The sequence below is a fragment of the Spermophilus citellus genome (assembly GCF_964194105.1).
Source record: "Spermophilus citellus genome assembly, chromosome: 16".
Taxonomy (NCBI): Eukaryota; Metazoa; Chordata; class Mammalia; order Rodentia; family Sciuridae; genus Spermophilus; species Spermophilus citellus.
In genome coordinates, this window is record NC_138196.1 from 56,694,615 (window position 1) to 56,719,429 (window position 24,815).

Sequence of the window (24,815 nt, forward strand, 5' to 3'; positions counted from 1 at the left end):
GCATTGCATTAAACCTATAGAGTACTTTTGATAATATGGCCATTTTAATGATATTAGTTCTGCCTATCCATGAACAAGGTATATCTTTCCACCTTCTAAGGTCTTCTTCTATTTTTCTCTTTAGGGTTCTGTAGTTTTTGTTGTATAGTTCTTTCACCTCTTTTGTTAGGTTGATTCCCAAGTATTTTTTTTTTTTTTTGAGGATATTGTGAATGGGGTGGTTGTTCTCATTACCATTTCAGAGGATTTGTCACTGACATATAGGACAAATATATACACATACATACATACATACATATACATATAAATAGAGAGAGAATTTTTTAAATATTTATTTCTTAGTTTTCGGCAGATACAACATCTTTGTTTGTATGTGTTGCTGAAGATCTAACCTGGGCCGCATGCATGCCAGGCGAGCGCGCTACTGCTTGAGCCACATCCCCAGTCCCAAATTTAAACTTTTGAAGTCTTCAGTAGTATGAGTTTCTTTTATTTAAGGAGCTTTGATATACCTCTGCATTATAGATGATTATTTTTTGAATTTCTCTCTCCCCAAATGGAAGATCTGTATTTGAAAACATTTGGTTACAGAAGGTATTGTTTAATCTCAATTGTGAATACTAAATATTGTTTTTCAGGCTTACTCTATTAGTTCACAAGTAAAAAAAAAAAAAAAAAAGTAAATAAACTAAATTCAAATGCAGGAACTGTAGAAGTTTACTCTTTATTTAACAATGAGAATTTGAGTAGAGGAAACCAATGAAATAACAATTGAAAAAGTGGCCATGACATATGTAGATAAAAGTTTTTATGAGGAGAAGTACTCTAAGTGCTGGTTGAAGTGGCCTGTGTATTTTCATTGTAGATGGGGGGTATTAAAATACATTGATTTCTTCTTAAAAGGTTCTTAATGAGCCATTGATTCAGACAGTTGCAGAGTGGATTTGTTTATAGGTTCAGACAGTATGTGTTTAAGTATAGTTTCAAAGTAACTGTTTTTCTTAACTGAAATTATCATATGAATGACTTTCTTCAAGTTTTTTTTTAATTAAACATTTTCTGGCATTTAAGAAAACTGAAAGAATGAAATTTTCCTGTTTTTTTTTTTTTTTAAATTTTATGTTCATACTCTTATGCAGTCAAGTATTCTCTACCCTTACCTGATAGTTCTCAAACATTACACCATGAAATTCAAGAAGTTTTTAAAAATATGAGCCTTTTCTTAAACATTTACTATTTCAACTATTTAAAACTTCTAACCTTCAAGAATTCTATCCAATGACATTTTGTAATCAATTCTATTCTTATTAATTTACTCAACTAAGGAAGTGCTTAAGCAATAACTTGGTTTTCAGGTACTTAAAAAATTTCATGTATGAGTTGCCTTCTTGGAACTCAACATGTTCTTGAGTAAAAAAAAGTTATTTAGCATTATGGTTTAATTGTTTGGCTGTTTTCACCACACACTATTTAACCTTTGTTGTATATTGATTCTTAAAAAGGCTATTTTAAAAACATACTTGATAGCAAAATATAAACTTATACATAGATACACATGTATATATAGATATGTATATGTAGTATAAATAACTATATATTGTATTTAGATATTTAATATACACGTCTACATATTCATACATCTGTACATCTATTATATATAAATATATATTATATATTATATTTAAATAAAAATATTTGCTACCTTGTATATTGTTGTGTAAAAGGACTTTAATAGAATATTTTATGTAGGATTACAGAGACCCTTGGAAAATTTTATAGCTTGTAAAGAAAAGTGATACTGTTAATTGTTAAAGCTTCTGCCTATTTTTCTGTATGTATTCATGCATATTAAAATTGCTATCAATATCATCTTCCATAATTAGGTAGATTTTATTTGTTTTCCATACAGATTGACAATCAAAATAAAGATATCATAGACTTTAGATGGACAATTTTGGATGGAAAGTAAGAGAATATATTATAAATTTTTATTTTATAAAAATGTTTTGAGTAAAATATCAAGGATTTTACTGACTTCTTTGTGTAAAGAAGCCTTTTTATTCAAATCCCTCTCTATTCTGCGTCTCATACTCAACTGTTTAATTCATAGTGACATATGAGGTTATTTGTTTTTGCCAGCAAACTGAGTCTGGTAAGTGGATGTATCAATCATTATTCTTTGTTGCCAGCAAAACAGAAAAGTAATCTAATAAGTAATTACAGATAGTTCATATAATCTCTAGTAAGGTCTACAACCATCTTAAAGACTAAATCTTCAGGAATAATATTCCAGATATAGTGCAGTGCCATAAACACCTTACTACATCCACCACAGTGCAATTCCCCACAGATTGCTTGTATCTTTATTATTATTTTGGCATGGAATTCCACTGCTAGAACCAGTCATCAACTTGCTTTTGAAAATGAAATAGGCCTACCTCTACACCTGTGGACCAGCCATTGCACACTCTTGGTTTACTAACTGGGTCAGGTGCATTTTCTGGTGAAGTAAACTAAAGTCATTGCCTATTGTGTAGCTGCAAGGGATGCTGGGAATGTGAGTATCTGGCATCCTTTGGCTGAAACAGAAACAAACAATATGGGTAATTGTCCCAGACAGAAAAAAAATTTATAAAGTACAATGTTAGTAAAAGGAATTAAATATATCCTGAGGTAACACATTTATTTGAATAAATGTTCATTGAAACTTTTTAAATCAAGGAATAAAAATATTCTGATTTTTGCTCTTGCTTACAAAAATATTTTATGCAAACAACATAATGATGATCATTTACATATTATATGTGAAATAGATAATTACAACAATAGTAAATAAAAATATATTAATAAGACTATTAACAGATAATAGGCATTTCAAATCATATTTTGACAGGTACCATGTAAAAGTGACAGTTGGTTAAAATGACTCAAGATATTGCTGGGCATAATCTCACCTGAGGGTGAGGAATGATAATGGTTAGTAAGAAGGGTGAGGAAAGACAGAATGTAAGAAAAGCTGTTTGCTCCAATTAGTGGGTGTAGTGAGTTACTTGTACTCAAGAAATATATGTCTAAGTGAGTTTGCTTGGAATTAGGGTCTTTACAGTTTAAGTAACTTAAAGATTTCAGAATGAGGTATTGTGCATCCAGGGTCAGGCTGAAATTCAATGACTGCTGTATTTATAAGGGAAAGGAGAAGTAGATTTGATAGATGCAGAGAAGGTGGCCATGTAAAAATGAAAACAAATATTGGGTTATGCTGGCATAAACTCACGAAGACCAGGAGCCAACAGATGCTGGAAGAGCCCAGAATTCTACCCTAGAGCATTTGGAAGGGGCATGACTATGCCTACTCCTTCATTTCCAACTTCTGTTCACAGAAAGTATGAGAGAATGAATTCGTATTGTTTTAAGCCACCAACTTTGTGTTAATTTGTTCTATCAGCACTTGGAAACTATTACAGGTTTGAAATAGGATAGTATTTGCCCAAGAGGATTTTCTCTACTGGTCTTTTTGGGGGATGTAAGAAAAAAACTTTTTATTACTAGTATTCATATGAACAAATGATTGATAATTTTTATTCCTTAGGATATGCTTGTACTCTGAGTACTCTTTACTTGATAAGAGGTGAAGAATGGAAAATATAGAAGTATGTATGCTGTGACAGAGGTTGTTTTAGCCTTGCCTGCCACATTAGATTTTTCATTGCTGAGACAAAATCCTTCAAGTTGTGGTCTGAGAAGAGCATGGATGGCAAGAGTACATAGTTCTGGATGGTGGGATGGAAGTGGGGGCTGAGGGATTTTTATGGCCACAGGATATCAATGTAAATAATAATTATTGTCCAGATTTTTTATGGGTTCTGGGAGGTGAGGCAGAAACAGGATTGCAATTTAAGCTGCCAGGAAACAAAGAGGAGATTAATGCACTATTCCATTGCCTGCCATTTAGTGGAGAAAATGTCCTTTATCTGGGGTGGGGTAGAGGTATAGAAGTTAGCTAAAAAAGAGACAGACATTGACTACAGCAAATCTCAGAACTGATGACTTTTTGTTAATCTTAGACTTAGTTCTAATTTTTCTTTAGAAAATGTTTTTAAGCACCATGAGAATGAAATATATTCTCATGAGTTTCATGGTATCTTGTACATTGTTATAAATATTACGTATTATCTACCTTATTAAAATGTAAAGCTCTAAGAAGTAGCATTTTAGTTCCTCAGCAAAATAGTCTAAACATATGGAATTTATTAGATCATCAATACAGATTATGATGTTCTATTTCTTAAAGGAGCAAATGTACATTTTTGAGGAAAGATATATCCTTTTTCTATGGGACTCAGACTATTCTTCCTATAGTCTCTTGGAATTTCTTTGCATTTTCAACTACTGTTTAAAATAAGTTTCACTGCCTAGTCTTCATTCATAAAAAAATAGGATGCATTATAATAGTCTGACATTCCCTTGCTTCTAGTATATTATTCCTTAATATCTATTTACCTTAGAAATATAAATTTCTCAAAGTTCTACTAGTCGTAATTTTTTTTTCTCTGTAAACAACAGAATAGTGCTCACAATCACCACCTGGAATTTAAGACCTTCATACATTTGCACGAGCAACCTGCTTACCTCATTGCTTGCTTATTGTCTTCACAATCCATTTTTAATAGTAAAGCTCCTTTTAGGAATTACACTATCATTTATTTTTGCTCTGCATCTCATCTAATGGCACTTTAATTTAATGTACCTTATATGTAACTCATGAATCATTTTCTTAAGTGCTCACAATTGGGGTTTCTCAACGTAAGCAATATTGCCAATTTTGACTGGATAATTCTATGTTGAAGGAAAGGGAGCTAATATGGGCATTATAGAGTTTTTAACAGCATTCCTGACCTCTACCACTAGACACCAGTAGCTCTACCACACTTCCAGGTGTGACTACTAAAAAAGATCCTAATATGCCACACCAAAACATGTCACTTTGGCATAAGGGTTATTTTGAGTTGAAAGCATATGAAAAATAGTAGCAATTGAAGAGAGACCACCTTAAGAGCTCTCTGACCTTCCCTGCCTCACTAAAATCACTGCATCCATTCCCCCTTTGTAAAGGTGTCCCCTTTCCCTTATCAGGAAAAGGAAAATGACCTTCATTCCAAGATGGCACCTGGATAGTTAGCTTTGTAAACACTACCTGTCATTTAGATTTCATTATGGGTTATTAATGATAATAATCTATCATTACTTTCCCCATGCATTTACTAGTTACCTTCCCAGAATTTACCTCTCTGGGAGGCAGATTGTCAAACAAATCGGTACTTTATCTGGTCACTTCTACACACTGTGTTACCATCTGTTAGGATGATCTGTAACCCCCTAAGTATAATTGGTTGTTTAAATTTTTTACTTTTAAGTGAAGTGCTCCAAGTACATAAAAACATTACCATCAATGAGTTTGACTTTTCTTTTTTTCTTCTTAATTTTTCTTTTGCAAGTTTAATTCATGAGCCTCCAGATGTTGTGCCTGAGAGAGTGGAGAAAAATTATTTTTTCTTCTCTACACTATTAAAATGGTTTCCTGGTGTTGCCAAGTATTTTCTGAGGGATAAAATTTTGGGTGATGGGGAACCAGTGCTCTGAATGACAATAATCTTTTAAATGAAGAATAAGTAAGTTCACTACCTCCTTCCTTATACTTTTAACATTTTGCAAAGTATTTCATAAAGATAATGTCCTTTATTCCTTAAAACTTACCATGTATTATGAAATACTTACACATGAGAGACTCAAGAACATGGAATTTGGTGGAAGGTTACTCTAGCATTCCTTGTGCCTACCATTCACATAGCCTCTATACAAATAACTTCTGACTTCATCACAATCTAGTTTGTGAGAAGTCTTCTTTTGTTATTAAACTCTTGAATTTTCAGTTTTTTTCTTGGAAGTTACTGTTGGCTTCTTTGAATAGGTTAGAAACAATTTGAAGGAAAGAACTATTCATTACATGAGAGCACTGAATATTTCAGCAGAAATTTTATCTTCCCTATTTGCTTAATATTAAAGAAGAAGATAGTCTTTTATCAATACCTAGCACAATTCTCTGCATATAGTAACTGCTCAATCAACATTTAATGAAATATTTAAAGAGAACTGATGAACACCCTTAGGCACACATGTGAATTAAACAACATTTTTCTTTGTTGGCACTGCTTTTCAATTTTTTTTTTCTTGGAATACATTTTCCTCTGCCTCCTTATTTTCAGTTTTCAATGCTTTTATGATCAAGTAGAGGATTAAAGAATGTATATTCAGAACCTCTGTTAAAATTCACCTTCCACTCCCATATACATTGAGTTTTCATCCTCCATAAAATCAATTATTTATCTGAAATCCACCAAAACATTAATTTTCTCAGTATAACTAAGCTTGGAAATTTGAAAAGAGAAGTGGTCAGATACTGTGATAGGGTAATTCCTGAATTAGTTGTTTTTTGAAGCATCTAAAATATGAAAACACATTTTGAATCAAAGCAAGAAGTTATATTGTCTATATTTCATCAAGGTAGATTTATGGAAATATGTTTGCAAGGAAAAAATCAGATTACACAAAAAGGAAAGGTAATTTTGTATAACCCTAAGGGTCTCCTTCCATTTCCAAGCAATTTCCCTTCTCTCTCCCTGTCCCTCCCACCTGTCATCCCTGTTTAATGTTAGTCATCTTCTCATGCTCTTCTTCCCTACTCTGTTCTTAGTTATTCTCCTTATATCAAAGAAGACATTTGGCATTTGTTTTTTAGGGATTGGCTAGCTTCACTTAGCATAATCTGCTCTAATGCCATCCATTTCCCTCCAAATTCTATAATTTTGTCATTTTTTAATGCAGAGTAAGTAAGTGAGGGGAAAAGGAAAAAGAATACAAGGGGGAGAAATGAATTACAGTAGAGGGGGTAGAGAGAGAAGAGGGGAGGGGAGGGGAGGGGAGGGGGGAAAGTAGAGGATAGGAAAGGCAGCAGAATACAATAGACATGAGTATGTCAATAAGTAAATCAGTGGAAGTGTAACTGATGTGACTCTGCAATCTGTATACGGGGTAAAAATGGGAGTTCATAACCCACTTGAATCAAAGTGTGAAATATGATATATCAAGAACTATGTAATGTTTTGAACAACCAATAAAAAAAAAAGGAAAGGTGTTACTCAACTGGAAATTTTTGAACTAAAATAATTGAAAAGGAGTGGAAAAAAGACTAGATGATATAAAATAAAACGTTTGTAAAAACAGTTCATTTTGAAAAGAACACATTCAAATTCATCTTTAAACTGTGTTAAGATTACTTTATAACTCCTGGATACATAACCATGGGGGAAAGACATTAAGAGGAGAATCCTCAACCACATACTTTTTCAACACCTTGAATATGTGATAGAAAAATAATAAAATTTATAATCATAGGTAATAAAAATGTAAAAAATAATTCTCTTGAAGCATTTCATTTCTGCAAGAAAGAATAAAGAATTAAATAAGCTAAATTACACATATGGGAACTCGGTAGGAACAATTTAAACTTAAAAGTTAAGTCTATTTCTATAAAAGTTGTTTTTGAATCTATTTAATTTCTGACAGAAGAGGACTTTAATTATTGTGTTGTGTCACTCATAAAAACCAGAGTATATTTCAAGATGATTGATTGCAGCTGGATTTCAGAAGAGTTTTTCATTTCCATCATTTCATATTTCATGCTAAATCTGGGAAACAGACACAATAGTTTGTAACAGAAGATTCATCAACATAGGCTGACTTAGGGCTTCATGAGGAATTGGAGAGTTTATTCAACTTTTTTTACTGAACAAAATGTCTTAAAGCTGTCATTCACAGAAAATTAACCTAGGGTGATTGCTTGGAAACATTTTGAAGATTCTGTGGTGCAAAATAAAAGTGGGGCTCACAAAGTAGCCACAGACTTAGAGCAACTCAAACTTTTGAAAAGTTATGACATGACTAAAAGATAATCTAAAGTTTGCATAGTAGGTTTCTTGATACTATAGTCGACATTTTTTTAAAAAAATTGAATCATCTTTTCTGGTTGTAAATGAGTACAATTTTAAATGCAAATAGTCATGTGGGTAGTATTTCTCTTGCAGCATTGCCATATTTCTTATGGAAACTGCTCAAATACTGAGGAAAAAAATTACTCATTTTAAAGTCCCAATGGCTAAGATCTGGTTAAATGATAATAATGGAATATGTATGTCCTATGCTTTCTTATCACTGAGAACATTTCCCAAAAGCACTATTGCTTAACTAATTTAAAATTTGACTAAACACTAAAATGTAAGTTAAACCAAATAATCTTTCACTAATGAGTTGAGCAAGATGAGCCAATTGGCCTTTTACAATTCTAATTTCTATAATTCTGTGAATTCAATATAGTGTATCAAAACCCTCAAAGGTAATGCAGTGTTAAATCAATACAAACGAACTATAATGAAAATGAAGCACTTCCTTTATCATGTATTTAAGAGAAAGACTTTCTGAGGTGATTGTACTGCGGATATGTAAGGTTATTTAATGTAGCTACGCCTCCCTTCCCTATGGCAGATTTTAGCAGCATAGCTTTATGGGCCGCTTTGTTCCCTTAGAACCATGTATGCCATTTTTTAATTGGTTTTCTGGACGATGCCCAGGAATCTTGAACATTTTAAAAGAGGTTATTCAACATAGTTTTTAAAGTTAACGGTTTATAATTTTGAGGTCAAAATTGTATGCATTTTAAAGCATACACTCCTCATTTGTAAAGCAGGGCTTATGATGCAAATAGGAAGCCAGTTTTGTTCTATCTGTGTATGTCAAGAATGAATATTGTTGTGATCTAAATATTTGGAGATTCAAATAGATGACATTAATTTATAATGCATATCTTGTAAGCTTGCTCTAGTTTGCTGATATGGTTACTTGTAAATTAAAACAAATAAGAAGTAGGAAAAAATAAACAATGGGTCTAATAGTATGCATAGCAAAACTTTTGTGAATATTTTCCTCAAAACTTATGTGCTAGACCTCCCTACAACAAATATCAAAAATAGTTCCATAATATTTCAATGTATTTACTAAAAATAGTTTCACAAATTTAGTTAAACAAAATGTTTTAAAACTATTTCCTAGATTTAGAATATTTTCTTGCTCTTTATACTATGGACCTTTAGAATAAGAACAATACATACAATTTTGGATGTGTTGACTAAACATTATAAAATAAATGAAGGAATTTCTAAAAAAAAATTCCAGATGAAATACAAATTAAAAATCTATGAAATGCTTTTATTTTCTTATTTATGGCATAACATTTTAAATTCATAAAATTGTATTTTTTTCTTCTAATATAAGCACTATATTGTTAGGTAATCTGCTTTTTTCTCAGCATTACATTAAAACAAATGGTTTTATGTCCAATAGTATTTGAATTAAGTGAATACCACTTGTCATAAATACTTCAACACTGAAATAAATAAGTTATTTATTTTAATGATGCTTTAATTTTGATAAGACAGATACAGCCTGCAATAACTTTGACAGATGATTCCATAAATATGTCTTTTAAAATTTCTGTAGAGGGAGATATATTAATAATTATTTTAAGATAAAATTATTTTTGTATATACAGACACACATATATGTGTTTCCTAATTCATAAATACATATTTATAATATGAATTTTTCTTGAATTTTATTTTTGCTATATGCCTAATTGGAGATTTATAGGCCAATATTTTGCATGAGGAGCATATAGCCTCTACTTGAAAATTGTGTCCTTATTCAAATCAAGTTGGAAAAAACTCAAATGAGTGTTTCCTTCTTTTGTTATATTCTTTAATTGATAGAAATAATTTGCATATTAAACTTACTATATTCTGTTTCCAAATATACTATTGTTGATTATGATCTACATTTTATTATTGCTCTTTTAGTTGAAATAAGTGGTCTGTTGGTAAAGTCTCTACTAATTTTCAGTAGACAAAAATTGACAAAATCTTAGGAGACGTGATATACTATGAATTTCTTTTTAAAGTTTGCTTTTAACAATTTGCTAACATAATGGTTAGTCACATTCATCTAAAACTGGACTAATTAATGAGTACTAGAAAGACAAATAATTAGATGTCCCTGTTAAACACTATTATTTGAATAATTATTCAACATTTATTTAAAATAGAGACTAAACAACACAGAAGAGAAGGGCAGAGTCTCACCATTTGTGTCAGTACCATTTTATGTCTTGTGCTTGAGAATTCCACTTTTACCATAAACATGCATATCCTGTGCAACCACAATAAAACCTCATATGTTGCTGCAAAGAACCTTATTTTGAAAGATCTTTACCATGCCCCAGATGGCTAAGTAAAACATTCCTCTCATTTGCATTCATTGTACACAGAAATTGAGCTATGAAGCTTATGAAAAAAGCTTTTAACATTGCCTGACACATAGCAAGCAGCTCTGATTGTATTCTGATAATTTTCTACTTTGCTAGTAATATTTCTTATCCTAGAGAAACATTAGTGCAATCTATTGATTGGCATCTGTTTTAGTTAGCTTTTACTTTGCCATGACCCTCCTATCCCCCCCAAAAAAAATCAAAACAAAACAACAACAACAACAAAAAAACAATTTAGAAGAGGAAGTTTATTTGGGGTTCATGGTTTCAGAGATTCAGTCCATGGTTGACATTATGGTAGAAGGACATGGTGGAGGAAAGCAGATGGAGAACTTTCTTCCTCAGGGACAAAATATATACTCCAGGGCACACCCTCAGTGACCTACTTCTTCCAGCCATATCCTACCTCCCTAGAGTTACCACCCTGTTATTTCATATAAGTGGATTGACCCACTTATTAGGTTACAACTGTCATCATCTAATCATTTCATTTCTGAATATTCTTGCATTGTCTCACAAATGAGCTGCTGTGAGATATCACATATCCATACCATTACAGAGTCCCAGAGACCTGCCCATCTGACCCATTTTCCTAGTCCTTCTCTGCCTGATAAATCAGGGAAAGATAAAATTTGTTCCAAATGTAGGTGAAAGGATTTAATGGTTATAAGTTAGTAGCGACAATGAAAAACTTCTAAGTAGAATTACCTAATTTTACAGAGTTAAATAGTTTTTTCCCTGCATTTTAAACTGACAAACGTTAAAACAACTTGTCCAAACTTAACATAGTTATTAATATAGATATGGTATTAGAACCCAATCATGTGTGAGTCCCCAGCAGATAGTATTAAAAGGGATTCCCAATGAATTTAAGAAATAGAAAATTCTGTTACTTAAATGTTGCTGGAAAGGAAGTACTCAGATAAACTGTCCTGGAGAAAAATAATTGCCAAAATACAGAGCAAGTTTTCAAGTTAACCCTGTCATGCAATCCACTATATTCAGTGATCTAAAGTATCCTTTTTCTCCCCTCCTGTCAATTTGTATGGAAAAGTTTACCCACATTGACAGTGTTTAATGCTATATGTTCCACAGGTGTGCCTTTTTTTTTTTTTTTTAACATGGCTGCCATGGACATTTCCCGAAACTATTTGAGACAATGCATTTCAACCATGATCTTTTGCCTAGACTTATCCATTCATATATTAGATAAAATTGATCTCAAATTATTTATTGTGAAAATTCTTGAACCTGACCACAGAGGTTCTTATCTCATGAATTCTTACTTATTAGAATGTTTCTTATATTCTCATGTGCCTATTATTTTTGGTAAATAAAAATACTTTTGTTCTCCATAATAAGCATCTATTGGAGAGGGAGGCACTGTTACAAATCAAAATATAAAGATGTTCAGGTGATGGGCCCTGAGAAAATTATTTTTAAGGATTAGAAAAAATCACCTATCCTAAGAACCATGGGAAAAGCATTCCAGAATTAGAGGAATTTGGGATATTCTGAAGTAGGAAAAACCTTGTAGCAACTGGAAGATACACAGCGTGACTAGAGTAGATTGGAGAAAAGAAAACAGACACATGATGATGCTGGATAAGGGCCTGATGATGTGGGTCTTAAGGAGATATTAAATTTACTCATTTGACTGATGTTTTTAAAGCATGCATTGAGAACCTGATGTTCTTGGAAGTGAAGTAAAAGATTGACATGGCCCTGTTCTTGTGGAGCATGATGGAATAGGAAAGATAAATGTTAATTAATAATGCAGTCAATATAAATGGCAATGTTAGAATGTCTCTGAGTGACTGATACAAAATGCTATGGGAGCTGATGGAGGGATTCGACTCACAGAGGAACTGAAGTGTGAGATGAAAGCTTAATGATGAATAGCCAACAGAAAAAGGGAAGAAAGTAAATCACAAGCTCACATATAAATTGCATAGTGAATAATGTTGTGGGAAAAAGTACTAGTTTTAATATATATGGACAGTAATTATAGCAAGGCCAAGAACAGATGCATGTGATACATTATAAAGCTATTACTCTATTCCAGGTGAAAAATAAGGCCTGTTGCAGAGAACTGGACTCTTTTGAGATATACTCTGTATGTAAAAGTCTTGCTGATCATTTAGGGTGTAAACAAGAGACAATGTGAATATAGAGTAGATTCCTGATCAAGCAATAGAGTGAGTAGTGTTACGATTTACTGGCATAGTGAAGAATTCGAGGGAGATAATTTGAGAAGACAAATCAAGAGTAGTCAAGTGCACCTGTTGAGTTTGATGTCAATATTTCAATGTGAGACTTCAAATACAAAAAAGCAGTTGCATAAATAGACAAATAAGAAATGCATTAATCTACTCAATTTGGCAATAATTAGCAATTAGATGCTATAGATGCAGGAGTTATGCAGGCTTCTATTTAGCAAACATGTCCCTTGGGCTTTGGAACTTTCAAGAAATACTGCCATCCAAATTACCAAGACTCATTATGGAAGTCTTAACTGGAAACATAGATTATCATATTACTAACTTTTAAGGTGTACAATAACAAACATTTTTACTCTACAAGCTCCAAAATACTGATTGTGATGCATATCTGCAAAAGTAATGTAAGAAATTTAAAAACTCATCCAAGGTTTGGAATCCTATGAAACCAAGTAAAGCTGTCCCCTGCATGTAATCAAGATTTTACAAGTACCAAGTAACTTAAATCTCTTTCATGTTAGTAGAAAAAAATTATTTGGCTGTATTTTTATGACAAGAAATACTAATTTTTCCTATTTTTATTGGAAATATATGTTATATTATCTAACACAATCAGGAATAACCACCAAATTTTGCATACTAATTGAGATATTGACCAATATAAAAGTGGTGAGGATAAATATTTGAAGAAAGTAGCCAATCGGAATCTCAAATGACAAAACGTAAGAAGTGAATTAAATATTTACAACAAATGAGAACAAGTATCAACATATTTACCCTAATTTAGCAAGAGTAATCTTCCACTAACCAGTTTTTCTGCCATTCTCTATGCTTCATTCCTATTTCCAGGTGACAACCTGAGTCTCTTTCCCCATAAACCATTACTGCACTGTTAAGTTATTGCTTGCATTATTCTCCTCTACTTCCTTTTAGGTATTCTTTGGCCAGCCCTAGAGGCAGGGAGCATGATAGTAGCAATAGGTAGTTTCATTAATAGACCTTGAAATTAACCTTTTTTCTGTTTGTTACATAATAACTTCTGGGATTTGCATATTAATATTATACATCAGATATTTAAATTAAGCCAAGAATAAAATTAGTACTATTTTTTTTCTTTATTCAGATTTTTAGAGACAAGGTAAATAGACTTAATTATCTTCATGTACTTACTTTATAGATACTCTAGGGATCATTCTTGAGTTCAGCACATTCTCCTGATAGTAACTTATTCTTGCCCACATTCATGCAACTCCCTGGACCCAACCAGGTAGCTGCTTTGCTAATTGTTACTAGCAAATTAGCTGCTTTGCTAATTGTTATTGACTAATTGTTGTTAGTCAACAGTTATAAGCACTGGGGAACAAATGAAATTCTGTTTTCTAAAAGGCTTTCATTTACAGTTAAAAGATATTTTGTCACCTCCAGTTGTCCTTGGAATAAATTTTGGAGGTTTCCCCTTTTTTATTGCCTTCTCTGTGGCCAAAAGACTAAATAAACGGGCTGGGGATGTGGCTCAAGCGGTAGCGCGCTTGCTTGGCATGCGTACGGCCCGGGTTCGATCCTCAGCACCACATACCAACAAAGATGTTGTGTCCGCCGAGAACTAAAAAATAAATATTAAAAATTCTCTCTCTCTCTCTCTCCCCCCCTCCCACTCTCTCTTTAAAAAAAAAACTAAATAAACAAAGCAAAACAATACCACTCCCCCCAAAAACAAAAACAAAATAAAACAACCAAAACAAAAACAGAAAAAAACTCTTCTACACTCTGTTTTCCTATGCCAACTACTTCCCTCCAAACCAGAAATCCATTTTCAGGGAATCTCAAACTTGAGCTGTAAGTGGCTGTTAATAGAAATTATCACTCCTTAGTATCAAGTACAGCAGAAAGAGTTCCTTTACAGAGCCAAATTCTGATAGTCTCTGCGTTGGTATTGACTTTTCTTTCAAGCAGCAACATTATACAGGATCCAAGTGATACTTGGCAGTCTAAAATGATGACTCATTTACCTACTAAGTGGTTCCACTAGGGCTTCTATTTCCCTGTCTCCCACCAGCTCTATCCAATATCTTACAAGTTCAAGTACTGTTTACCCCCCCCCCTTTTTAGCCCCCATGGTTATGGCACAAAAGAACATTTGATTTCCTTTATCCCTTTTATGTTTCTATAGTCATGCAATATTTTATTATAATCTCTGTGCCCTATTTAGACCTTTCCTTTTGACTACAAATTCAATTTAGAAAATATTTAAAGAACTCCAGTTTTTTCTTTTCTCTCTACTTTCTCCATGCTATACTTTGGATCTAGGATACCCCCAAAAGGTTAGGTGTTAAAGGCTTGGTCCCCATCGTGATGCTATTGGGAGGTGGTAAAAACTTTTAGAGATGATGTCTAGTGAGGATCTTTCAGTCACTGGGGACATGCTCTGGAATGTGATAGTAGGACCCCAGCCCATTCCCTTTCCCTCTTCATTTTTTGGCCAAAAATATTATTTTAAATGTGTAGTTTTACTCTATGATGTGTTTCTGCCCTTATATTATTACATTGCTACAAACCCAACCAAAACTCTGAGCCAAAATAAACCTTCTTTATAAGTTGATTATCTGAGGAATTTTTTGTAGTGATGGAAAAATGAACTAACACATTCCAAAACAAATTTAATTTTCCTCAGTGCATCAACATGGCTAGAAAAGAGCCAGGTGCTAGAAAGAATGGTAGATATGGTTACAAAATATTAATGTAATAATCATTTGGTGATTAGATTATTACCATTTCTGGTTTTATTGATTCATGAGATTGTTCATTATTCACTAATTAGAGTAGTCTTTATTAATTTTTTTTCTATCTCTTAGTCTCCATATCCAGAATAAATAAAAAAATCCTACTTAATATTTAAGTATAGTGTCTTTATGTTTATGATATTACCAATTGTCTGATTATTGGTTCTACATATATAACAACAACTAAAAACTCTCTTCTGTTTTTGGACTTGCAATCTTTTGCAACTTTCTGAAGTGTCTTTATGTGTGTGATCCTTTCCCTAATAAATTGTTTGAGCAAATATTGATAACAACTTATGAATCTTGATGAAGCATTTTCCAAAAAGTTGGATCTCCATTTGTGGTTCTATCAATGGAATATAATTTTACTTGCTTTTGCTATAATATTATTTGAGTGTATAATTATCTTTATTTCCAATTTGATACTTATCAAGGAAGTGCTGTACTTTTCAAAGTTGCCAGGATGCCACTTTGCCCATTTAACTCACATATTAACCTATTAAAAAAATCAAGATTAAACATAAACTTTCGAAGCCACCATATAGATTTGACTTCAGACAATCAAAAACCATCTTCTAACTTCAAATACTTATATTTGTATTTTGTCTCTTCCCATAATGTAAAAAGCAATTAAATGTATACTGTATAATGTATAATGTATTACTGACAAAAGATTATACTGTATAATGTATAATGTATTACTGACAAAAAATTAGTGTAAAAATTATTTAGGTAAGCTTAAATTTCTTAGAATATTTTTTTGTTTCTTGAATATTCAAACAGTTGTATAAAATGAAAGTAACAGTGATCATTTGGTGATTAGATTATTATTTTTAATAATAGTATTTTATTTTAATAATACTATTGTTGTAATTTCTATTACCTTTCATTAGAAAAGTTAAGACAGAGCAGACTCTTCAGACATAAAGAAATACATTAGGGGCTGGGGATGTGGCTCAAAAGGTTACGTGCTCGCCTGACATGCGTGGGACATTGGGTTCGATTCTCAGCACCACATAAAAATAAAATAAAATAAAAAATAAAGATGTTGTGTCCACTGAAAACTGAAAAATAAATATTAAAAAATTCTCTCTCTCTCTATCAAAAAAAAGAAATACGTTAGACTTCACTGCAGTGGAATTCTACTAAGAAGAGTTGGGCACAGTGACAATTATGGATATGTGTGTATGTGTGTGTATTAATATAAACATCTGCATATAATACACACACCTTTTGTTTTTCCATCTTTGGGTGAGCCTATCTGACACTTTTAAATCCCTTGTCTTTTATTCTTTGGCCTCAGCTAATAAGTGGATTCTAGTCTTAATTCTGTCTGTTTCTAATAATTGATTTATTTCCCTTGGATCATACTTCAGGTGATATATCTATGTGGAAGTCAACAGTCAAAAAGTATGTCAAAAAACATTTCAGCTGTAAATAAATTAAGCATAAACAATGAAGTGAGCATGTATGAATATGGCATAATGAATATTATGTATAATTTTAATGTACTAACAAAGATAAAAATAATAAAGGAGTGTGAATAAAGGATGGGTAAAAACCCAATGAGTAAATTGAGGGCAAGAAACCTACTGGAAGGGAAGAAAATTTGAGACAGTGGCAATCACTATGTTCCTATTTATTTATTTTATTGTAGGTGGACACAAACTTTTATTTATTTTTATGTGGTGCTAAGGATCAAACCCAGTGCCTCACACATGCTAGGCAAACACTCTGCTACTGAGCAACAACCCCAGCCCCCCTATTTATTTTTAATAGTGCTTCATTTTAAAAAAGGGAAATCATACAGATTTGTCTGAGTTTACCAGAATAAGTGAAATAGTTAAATTAAAACTAAGTTTAAAGAGAAAATCCAACATAAATTTAGAAGCAAACAATATAAGCAAACAATTTATTAAGATTTTTATCTGTTACTTTCATTTTATAGTTTCCTATTTAGGATATTAATATTAGTTGTAAGAATTAATAGATTCCATATTTGGTAGTAATTTATTATTTCTTAAGATAGGTATAATTTAATGGTCATTTGATAATAGTTTCATGTTTTTATCTTGAATGTAGTTATATAATATGGTATATCAATAAATTATTTTCATCCATAGTCATATTTTCTCTATGTAAAAGAAAGTTTTAAATCAGAGTCTCTTCTTAAATATAATTTAAATAGAATTATTTGGTGTCTAAATAAGAGCTTATACTCAAATTTTTGTTTTGTTTACTGTCTGTCATCTAAACAGGGATTATTAATTTTGATTCTTACCTTCAACTTTTATAAAGTAAAATATTTGGAATATATTTTTTAAAATCAAAGACTTCAAGAAACAAAGAAGCCTGAGAGAGAAGCCTGAGAAAGATATAACAATGGTCCAAAAGGGAGTTAAATATGATTAAAATATTAAGTTACCTGTAGGTGAGATTAAACAACGATCATAATTGTAGTCTTAGAACCTTTCAAAGATAGTGAAAAGGAAAAAAAATAAATTTTTTATAAAAGGTTAAAAATATACTGTTTTGCTTGGAAGAACTGAATTCATATGAAATAATTAAAATGTTCTTTTTGAATAATTTGTTATGAAACATACAAGTAGAAGATCAAGAAAAGTACATCAGAGTATAGTTGCACTAGCAATAATAAAACTGAAATAATACATTCAGATAAATGTAAGAGTGATCTCTTGGCTGTCTTCGCAGCTGATACCTATTGCTTGTGTTGTAATCTATTGATTATTCTATAACTTGCTTTTTTCTTGGCAGGGATATACTGTGGATTTCAGAGGAAACAAAAATCAGCAGTGTTTGTCTCTGTTATTTTCAATATTCCAAGGAGAGGTTTTCTTGGTTCTTAAAGTAAGTCTAGGAATCCAAAACCCAGACCTGAACAGAAACATAGACTATATCCAAAATTTTCAGATATTTCCCTATAAGAGTCAAGGCTGCAAGTTATATAAAACAAAAATAAATTGATTTGGCAAATCAGGTTTTATCAGTGTAATTTATCCCCCATATAAATAAGAGATAATAGAATTCTAATTTTCTTTTAAACAGCTGACTTACTACTCCTGTAGACAGACACAATAAGGGACAGGAGATTCTTATTATTCATGAATTTTTATGTTTTCAAATTTACTTGCATGCTAAAATTTTTTTTGTAATCCCACATTCAATAATCTTTGGTGATTTTTCAGTTATGCAAATTGTGCTAAAAGATTTGAGTCACCCAGTATGCATGTTGCTAGCAGAGACTGATCATGGCAAGAGTTCTCTGTCTTCTCATTTCAGTTCTCATATTATAAAGCAAGTGTCCTTTCCTTGGTCTACTTAATCATTTTTCACATCTAGGAGCTTTTTGTTGGTAACTTTTATGTTTAAAATGGCTTCCATGAGGGGCTGGGGTTGTGCCTCACAAACCCTGTGAAGCCCTGGGTTTGAATCTCAGCACTGCATATAAATAAATAAATAAAATAAAGGTTCTTGACAACTGAAAAAAAATATATATATTTTTTAAAACGAGTCACTAATATCAAGAAATGGCTATGATGTTCCCTCTGGAGATAACATGTATGTTAAACTTTGTTCATGTATGAGGTATAGTGCTGTTGACTATAAAATGAAAGTTAATGAATCAACACTATATATGATGTAAGTTATCTTTAAATAGTAACATATAAACATAAGATAATGTTATTTGTTGATCAGTTGGTGAAAGTTGGTGGCTAGAGTCCATAATCCTATATTTCTCTTCAAGACAGTAATTCAGTATTTGCTAATTCAGTATTTACAGTAACTTTATAGAATATGATTTCCATGACTAACAAAAACCAATTGTACACAAATATATTCAGCTGCTATAACAAAATACCACAGACTAAGAGACTTAAATAAGAAATTTATTTTCTCACAGTTCTGGAGGTCAGAAGTTCAAGACTAAGGAATTAGCAGGTTTGGTTTTTCATGAGTCATTTCTCCTTGACTTCATGGCCACTTTCTCCTTGAGTCCCTGCCTGGTCTTTTCTGTGTGTTTGTCTGTGGGTGTCCAGGTACCCTTTTATGAAAACATCCATCAGATTGGATTGGTGCTCATGGTGCTTATTGACATGGTAATGGCCTCATTTTAAGTTACTCTTCTATTTATGTCTTCTCTTGTAATATAGTTACAATATGATGGGCGATAGGGCTTCAACTTTAAATTTAGGGAGGGCACAATTAGGCCATAAAAATGAGTATCCAGTAACAAACTATTATGCATATAGAGGGTTTTTAAAAATTTATTTTAAAACATTTTTTTTCTGTTTGACCAAAGTTCTGGCAATATTTCCATATAAATGTATTGTTATTTCAAAGAAATATTTTATGTAAAAAAAGTCAAATTCTTTACTGTATACCTATAATAGTAATAATTGACAAATTCTCTAACTAGAATTCCATGGAAAATAACTCCCATATTTATTCATGTGTTTTTATGGACAAAAGTGAAATTACAATGTCTAAACTATAGTTTTATTTCTAACCAAGTCCTTTGCATAAGGACTTTTTTTTCTAACCAAGTCCTTCTGATTTGATAGTTTCTGGTTATTTGAAGGCTGCATACAGATAATAAGGATAATGTTATACAATAGCAATAGTCTTTGCTGTATCTTATAAAGGATATTCAAAATACAGCATCTTCCATCAAATGTCTGGGCTTTCAGCCCAGATAACTTTTTATTAATAAAATCTCTCACAGATCACACATTAGCTGTTCATTCAGTAGTAGCCATTTTGATTTTCCAGGTATATTACAAGTCCCTATCCAAATTCTTGAACTTCAGCTCACAGTGGTACTCCTAGAATTGTTCAATTTGACATCAGTGCCTCTGTTATTCAGTGTTCTCAAAGCAACAGGAGATATAGACGGAGGTATGATTATAAAATGGGATTCTATTACATTAACTTATGTGACCAGAAGCTAGAAGGTCCCACAGTGGCCATCTTCAGGCTGGACAGCTATAGGAAGCAGTAGCTTCTCATCCCAAGAACTGGAGCCTCAGAGAAAGAGGGGCCAATGATGTGTCTATCATCCAGGTCTGAAGGCCTGGAAACTCCCAGGAGAGTCTCCAGTCAGAGTCCACTTTGAAAGACTGAAGGAGCTAGAGTCTGATGCCTCAGGTGATCACAGCAGCAAAGCAAGTACCCATTCAAGAAGATTGAGCTTCTGTCCCCTGTTGCTTTCTCAATCTTCTACCTGTTTTGTTTAGTCTATCCATGGGACCTACTGGTCTGTGCTGCCCACATTCAGAGTGAATCTTCCCTCAGTTTGCTGTGCCACATGTCAGTCATTCTGAGAAACACCCTCACTGACACACCCAGAAGTCTTAATCTTAGGCATGTCTTTCTTCAATTAAATTGACAGTTCTGATCAGCCATCACAGTCCCTTTTACCTGTTTTATCCCACTGTTGTTATGGTTTTAAAATTAAGGATCAGAATCTGAAAAGAATGGATTTTCTTCTATTTCCCCCATATTTCCTAGGGCTACAGTATAGTGTAATTTTTGTTTTATGCCTTTGTAATTAATGCCTTATCTAAGGAAATTGATTTTCATACTTCTTAAAGTTTTACAAGTATACAAATTACATCAGAGAGTCTGTACCCTACATTTTCTTTTTCTACTGAATATGTTCCCTGGATTATGTTTAAAGTCCTTGACTTTTTCCTGTTCAGAGCCAAGTTCATGCTCCCCATGATATGCCACAAGGATTTGCTAGTTTATTGCTTGCATGAAATCTCAATGTGTGTCAACTGAATTCCATATTTTAACATTCAAATTGGATGATCAACTATTATACACCAAATATTCATTCTAAAGGAATCCCTGGTCCAATTCTAATATTATCTAACTGTTTGAATGTCTTATGTCCTACTTGGAAGTTCTAAAAGCCTCACTAGGACATTTACTATCTGCTATCCTCACTGTATGTGTGTATGTGTGTGTGTGTGTGAATATGTGTGTGTGTGTGTGTGTGTGTGTGTATATATATATATTTTACTTTATATGATATATAAATATATTTTATATGATATATAAATATATATATTTGATTTTGGCTATTTGATAACAACTTAAGGCATTCTCTGGTAAACACTTGTTTTAGTATTTCAATGCTCTTTTTCTTGTAAAAATAATACAAATAATACAAAGCTTTAGATTATATATATGTCTTAATGTAGAATAATTTCACTATTCCCTTGATTAAATTAAGTGTTACCTAATTTTCTCAATGAATTTAAGTTTTTCAATAGGAAAATTATGTGTGGGGTTGGTATATTACGGTCGTTAGTCCTGAAATGTGATAATCCCAAATTTACTTCCAAATCTGAAAATATATTGTCAGTGAGTCACATACATAGAATTCATTATTAAAACACTTTACCAATTTTAAATTTTATGACAATATTTTTCTTTATAATATTTTGCCAATCTCATTTTCTTACACATAAAATTTATTGTATAATTAAAAAATAATAAATAATATTCAGAAAGTATTCTGTCTTAGTTTTCTGCTTTAGATTTGGAGTTCTTGGTCTTTTCTTTTTTAGCATTTATATTATCTATAGAACACTTTGAGGGTTTCTCCTTTTTTTAAACTTAATTGGAAATACTACCACAGCCCAATGTATTGATGCATATTTGTAAAGCGATTTTGCAATACTACCTCAGTTAATTTAATCAGTGAAATTCAGTCAATAAATCACAAAGTGGTTGAGATACTTTTCTATTTATCCCAAATCACATGATTGATGTATAACATAAGGATTTTTAGTGAGGTTTTAGAGGTAGCGTGAGAAGTTCCTCTATAGAAAACCATGTCCTCCTTGGAGTTCTCAGAGCAACAAGGACATAAAGATTTTTCACCAGTTTGTTATTTGGCTTTCATTTCCCACTTGGGCAAGCATGATTGATTTAGCAAGATGCTTTGTACTCCTTTGTGATTCATCTCTCCGTAAGCAGCATATAAATGCATTCCATTGCCAACATTTTTCTTTGTGATATGACCAATTGTTTCCAGAATGACTCCTGTCCACTAAACATACTATCCTCATGTAATTGTGTTATTCTCTAATTCAAATTCTAGAAGCCCCATTTTGTCAGTGATTTGGAAGGTGGTTCTCTTGGGGATCTGGGCTCATGCACTCATGCAGCTTCATAAAACCCTCACAGACATCTCACTTTTTTGCAGTCAATATTGACAGTGATTTTAAGTTTTCTGTGATTTTCAAAAACATTTAGTTCAATTATCTGTTTTCAGTTTTTATCTAGTTCACCTATATTTCACTACTTAGGAAAACAAACAATATTACCAACAATTGTCTTAAAAACTTTTTCCTTAAGAACATCATTCCAATGAGATATACTGTCTCTTCACATGCCATTGTATCCTTGTTATGAAAGTAAACTTTCCTCTCTGTGTCTTCTTGGTCTTATCATGTCTGTAATATATTAAGCAAACTTCAAATTTTCTTCATTTTACATCACAAGTCAATTCAGAATTAGGATATATTCCTCAGAGTTTTTTGACATTGATATCTGTGTAAAAACACTTTTAGTCAAGCTAACATTTCTATATATTTCATCATTATTTGATCCTTCTTTACTCAGTTTGTACTGTATCATGTGGTTGGTAGAGTATGTTTCTCTAGGTAGTGGTTAATCACAAGAAAAATGCATCAAAGTAATTCAGAGCCAGGCATGGTAGCTCACACCTGTAATCTCAGCAGTTTGGGAGGCTGAGGCTGGAGGATCACAAGTTTAAAGCCAGCCTCAGCAATGCGCAAGGCACTCAGAAATTCAGTGAGACCCAGTCTCTAAATAAAATACAAAATTAAGCTGGGGATGTGGCTCAGTGGTTGAGTGCTCCTGGGTTCAATCCCCAGTGCCAAAAAAAAAAAAAAAAAAACAAATCAGAACTGTATTAGATTTTATACTTGTCTTGTTAATATCTAAGACAAGAGTTAATAATCATAAATAATTTATATCAAATAATCGATGTCCTAAGTGATAACCTAGTTTTAAGTTACTATAGTTTATTTAGGTTTCTTCACATTGTTGTAAAAATAATTTGGCTGAGTTCCTAGTTTACATATTTAGTATTTCATTCTGTTAAGGAACTCATTTTTAAATGACAAAGTAAAATGGAGCAAATATTTTAGGATGAATATAAAAAGTGACATTGGTTCCTCTCTACCCCCTGCCAGTGATTCAGATACCCATGAATCCAATTATTTAAGCTGCCCTGAGGAAAAGGAAGCCTTTGAATAACTTGGTGATTTCTTTGCTTCAGAAAACACCCCTTTACTCTTCTAAATACTTAAATCATTCTGGTCCTTTAACCTTTAAAACCTTCTAAAGCCAAATTATCTCAGGTTCTAAGACTGTGATTTTTATAAATTCACAGGAAATATGTGTCAGTGCCCAGTACAACAGAAAAATTTGTCATTAATTTATAAGGTTAAATAAGTTTTTCTCTGAGACCTTAGAGGTGCAGTGTTTTAACATTTAAGGTCTTTGCAAAGTAAGATATTCAAGTGACTAATAAAGAATCCATGACATTCCTTCCAATTTTACACTTTGCAACTTCATTATATTTGGCCTACTTTTTATTTAAATATATTAACATTTTTGTCATTTAATATTTGCTCATGGTCATAGGATTGGTTTGTCAATGTTTTATTTTAATTGAGATAATTCTAATGGTTGTATAGAATTAGTCATGCGGTTCCCTTTTTGTAAAATGATGATAATGATATTACTTAACTCATGGTTTTGTGAAATGTAAACAAGTTGCTAAAATTCAAGCAGTTAGAACAGGGCCCAGCACACAGAAAATCTTATATAGGGTTAGTTTATATTACTCTTATAATTTTCATTAGTATCATTCTTATTTTTCTTACATTTAGGAATGTAATCACAAAAATTAGGGTAAACTAATCAAACCTTCAACTAAACTCTTAGTTATATTATCCACAGCCTATCTGCCCTTTCACTTTCTTTACCACTGCTTCCTTTGGCCTTGTATTTAAATTCATTATTAAGTCATTATGTAATGGAATTGAAAATTATAAAAATATTTGAGATAAATTACATAATTCCCATTTATGTGAGTTCATGATGTTTGTTTTTTTCCCTCTGAACTCCATCTGGAAGTCTTCTAATATGTGTTTTAACAGAATACAATTGTTCACAGTCTTGAGATACCTTCTCTTGTGTCCTCTTTCATCTATCACTCACAGATGTATTTGGAGACAGATTTTGATGGCTCTTCTCACTTTACTTTGTGTATTCACTTTTCACTAGCAAAAATATTACTTTAATACTTCTGAACTTCTC